At 33.9% G+C, this 4,681-nt stretch overlaps 1 protein-coding gene across 2 annotated transcripts in view; it reads left to right on the top strand.

The window, feature by feature from the left end:
• The window catches only part of LOC106873581 (probable G-protein coupled receptor No18), a 182,713-nt gene that overhangs the window by 109,854 nt on the left and 68,178 nt on the right, over positions 1 to 4,681 (top strand). Inside the window, exon 2 of one of the 2 annotated variants that reach the window (XM_052974335.1) lies at positions 2,784 to 2,818. The exons of the other annotated variant lie outside the window; for it this stretch is intronic. The gene's annotated coding sequence lies outside the window, so the exon portion shown is untranslated. The remainder of the gene's footprint in view (positions 1 to 2,783; positions 2,819 to 4,681) is intronic. 2 annotated transcript variants of the gene reach the window in all.

Genomic DNA, 4,681 nt, shown 5'->3' with positions numbered 1-4,681 from the left:
ATATATATATATATATATATATATATATATATATATATAGGACGAGCTTCTACAGTCACCGTCTACCAACTACACTAACAAAGCACTGATCGGCTCGGGGTCAGCCAATATGTGTTCTGGTAACAGATGGAACGCCCCACAATTTCTTGGCTTACCGTCTCCTACCCTATTAATTGTTCTGTACACGTTTTCAACTGGAAAGTAAATAACATATTGAAACAGTATTTTATATTTCTTCTTGGGAATATATTTGTGCATGAAAATGTGTAGAATAATATTCTTCTGAAGAATTATATAAAACAAAAGTTTCTTTTATTCTCATTGATTTCAAAGTCTGAAGTTGAATGTGACTTCCTAAAGATATTGGCAAAGTATTGACTGTTTGGGAATTATAATTTGCTTTGTATCGCTTGCCATAGCAATTACTCGCTGTTGCTGGCTGAACAATAAAAGGATACCTAACAGATATTTAATTAATGCTTCACAAATAAAATGGAGCCAAATAAGTCGACACTTTGAAAGTGGAGACAACATATCTGAAATCTAAACAAATATAGACAAGATATTTATTTGTCTGTCTGTTTTTACAGCCAAACTATAAAGTGAAATGTTTTAACATTATAATAAATTATCTTATTTGTTTTCTCATCTGTTTTCTTATGTTTTTACGTTTCCTGTCGAAATAATGCACATTTGATATTTTGCTATAGAAATGTCTTAATTTTACTTCAGGCGAAGGAGAATAATATGGCAGAATCTCGCTGCAAGCGATAGAAGTCTGTATTTCTCCCACTTTAACTATTATACATCACTTAAACTTAAATAATGACATCAATATCACAACAATCATTTACACTCTACTTCGAAATTGAAGACGTGTGTTTAAGAACTTCATTTGAGTAAGTGCCTTAATACAGAAAGTGCTTTGGTCACAAGGTCCAGTCCCTGTTGCGGTCTGTTGGTTTGTGCTCCTCAGTGAAATTAAGAGCTATTCCTGCTGAGAGCAAGCTCCTGATAAGGTTTCCCACGCTGGCTATGTTAAACACTAGACGCCGAACTAAAACGGGCTGATCATCGCTCCCTGGAGGTAAAAATGGTTTTGAGAAGAGCCAACACCTCTGTCCAGGAAAAGCCAAGATACAGAAGCAAAAATGACCACTGACTGAAAGCCATTGAGACCTGGAGAGGAAGGCTTTCTCTCGTGGAAACTAAGGATGCAGTGCAGCAAAATTCGAAAGGATGCTGCAAGAAGCAGTGATCCATTTGGCGAGGTACACAAAAGACAGCTCAGAGTCGAGAACTGTGGGAAATTGACGGTGACCTATACATACCTAGGGAACAAAGAGCTCAAGTCAGTGTGATCATATCTGACGGCAGAAGCTGAGAACATTGTCTGGTTATTATGATTTCTGTGTAAAGCCTATTTGATTTTCGTCTAGCGTTTCTAAAATGCTTGAATATGAAATTAAAATACTAATCCTTAACATTTAATTTTCCTTTTTTCAAAATAGATGCTAGAGAAACCCTACGGGTGCTATTTTAATTATATGATAATGAAAACCTTTTTTGTGTGTGTAGTCGTCATATATACAACGCCTGATTCGTATTAAAAATCATTTGTGGTAATAACTGTTGTCGTTCTCTTTAAAAAAAATACTTTCAATTGGTTTTTAATGTTTGTTTTTTTCATTCCAAAGGCTGACCTTAATTTGTGGACGTCGCAAAGTACTTCAACAATATATTATGTATCATAATCGCTAAATCATTTATTGCCATCTCTGCTAAAAGTGTTTAAAGGTGTATAAATTGTCTTAAAAGTACGTTTGAAATATCAGCTGATAGTATAAATCTATTAATATTTGATTCTTGCTAAGTAGATAATTCTAGATTTTCAAACTATGATTGACACGAAGAACAGACCGACACCACTTCTATTCTGACCTTATAACTATAAGTGCTTTAAAATGTTCCCAACTCTAAAGTTGGTGCATCAACTTCTTCCGCAAAATGGCCAACTCATTCTTAATTGATATTTATCATGCAAACACTGCACATGATTGCAATGAGGTAAATGGGGGTGCTTTCATTTGCCATACAGTCACCTAGAAAGAACAGTCATATATTCCTCAAATCACACGCATACTTGTTTAAGAAAAAAAAAAGTGGAACGATACATAGAGGTTAGACATACCCGATGCACAATGCTTGACAAAAAGACTGGGTGGCCATGCGTAGAACACCGTCGACTATAGATCCACTCGGAGTCGACTTGGGTTAAACAACTTCTGCTATTGTAACTACTGCTGCTGCTACTACTACTACTACTACTACTACTACTACTACTACTAATAATAATAATAATAATAATAATAATAATAATAATAATAATAATAATAATAATAAAATTAATAATAATAATAATAATGATTTCTGCTCTTTTAGTTGGCTCCCGTGTTAGATTGATCGTTTTGCCGATTATTGGATTATTGTAGATTTTGGCGCTAATCTCTCTTGGGCCATAAACGTTCCAACAATGATGATATCATTGTTTTAATTCCCGACAATATTCGTAAAACTACATTATCGAATGTGTCAGACAATAGCGTGTGATGCGATTTAGAAGACATTTGGTTGCTATTTCAGTCATTTTGAGCGACTGCTTTCAAACTACTTCAAAAGCTGAACAATTTAAGTGAATCTTCGTCGAAACCAATTCTTATTCTTCAATTATCATTTCGTCACCTTTAATTGACTTGTTTTTTATTATTCTGTATTTCTTCAAGGTGAAACATTCATTCCACTTACATGGACTTTACCGGTAAGTAAAGACATTTGACATTATTCTACGCTCTGTTTGGTTTAGCTCTTTTCTGTGTGAATGGTTCCGATGTTCTGTTTTCTTTATATTTGAATGATCCATTTCTTAGTCAAAACCGAAACTTTATATAATTGTGTGTGTGTATTTCACTAGGCAAGAATGCAAAACTGTATCTATGTATGTACGTCTATATACATTAAAAAAAACGGTTTGATGTATAAACAGAATAAACACAAGCATATACTTTTTACGAAGGCACGTGGAGTTTCTGCAAACTGGCTGACTTTCATCATGTCAGAGTTGGTGAATTAAATACCAGTTATATACTGGGGGGGATGTAATCGATTGTCGCACTCCCGCAAATATAAGGCTTTGTGCCTATAGTTAAAAGGATTATTATTATTACCTCCACTTTATCGAAGGCGAGAGTATTGCTTCAGTGGTGCTTGTTTGTTTTCCCGTGGACAAGATATCTCAAGAACCGCTGGATGAATTCGAATGAAACTTTCAGTCATGTTTGGCCTCATGACTGGCACGAACTGATTAGATTTTGAGATCGATCCGGTACCGAACAAGGATTCTGGATTATTTCTTCTGTTTTTTTTTTTTTTTTACTTAATTTTTGAGAGCGGTCGGGGTCATTTTTAGTATTCTTGTTTGTGAGGGCAGTCGAGTTTATTTAAGATATTCTCATTTTAAAAATCATCTCTGGTTAATCGCTGAGAGGACGTGGGTGTTGCCTTGACGGAAATTTGCGCTCCCTGAGTGCTCTTATTATTATTATCATTATTATTATTATTATTATTATTATTATTATTATTAAGTCATTCAAGAAATGTTGAAATTTGGAATGCATAAGATGGTAAAGGAGAAGAATATCTGTGATAACGATGCCGACAACAACGACGAGCAAGCTAAGGATGATAACTCTGATTATAATGATGATGATGATGATGACAACAAAGAGGCGGATGATGAAGCAGTAGATTACGTATAGCCTATAATTATGGACAGGAATAATGAAGAGAATCCGCAAGATGATATCACCTCCACTCTTCCTAATAATGAAGATTTATTCAGTTTTGAAGATGATAAACAGGATTTTAATGAACGTTTTGTGTTTTCAGTGTTCTAGTTACACCGTGTTATCCGAATTGGGAAGCATATTACATTTAAAGTTGAGTTTTGCATGCATAAATGGAGCTTACACGTTCATTTTTCATTTTCTATCGTATTTCTCATTTTTTGATTTAATAATCATAAGTTTAAATTGCATTGAATTTCCTAATTAGTCACAAAATCTCAGCGACGGGAGTGATTTTGTCGATGATAGTCGATTGAGTACGATGGGAACGAGTAAAATGGCAAATATAAATATTCATGAGCTACGGAGTCATTATTACTTATTGGGACTTGTGTTGTTGTTGCTGTTATTATTATCATTATTATTATATTTATTATTATTATTATTATTATTATTATTATTATTATTATTATTATTATTATTACTACTACTACTACTACTACTACTAGTAGTAGTAGTAGTAGTAGTAGTAGTAGTAGTAGTAGTAGTAGTAGTAGCATAACAGTTACAAATTTTGATACGAAGCCGACAGTTTTTGCAAGGAAAAGAACAGAAATAGGACAAAAATGTGATTTACCACATAGTTTTCAGATAGGAACAATTTGCCTGGTATCGTTTACTTTCGGTATTTCAGGAAAACAGTCACCCAGCTACCCAACTTGCCTGTTGTGCTAACGTTTCTCAGTTTGCAGTATACAATTTTATCGTAGGAACAGTTAAAGCATTTGTTTCAATTAAGGTATACACACTGAAATATAATCCATGTATTGTCCTTCCGT

This window comes from Octopus bimaculoides, chromosome 18 (assembly GCF_001194135.2).
Source record: "Octopus bimaculoides isolate UCB-OBI-ISO-001 chromosome 18, ASM119413v2, whole genome shotgun sequence".
Taxonomy (NCBI): Eukaryota; Metazoa; Mollusca; class Cephalopoda; order Octopoda; family Octopodidae; genus Octopus; species Octopus bimaculoides.
The sequence above is the reverse complement of the archived record's forward strand: the minus strand, read 5'-3'. Positions and strand labels throughout refer to the sequence as shown.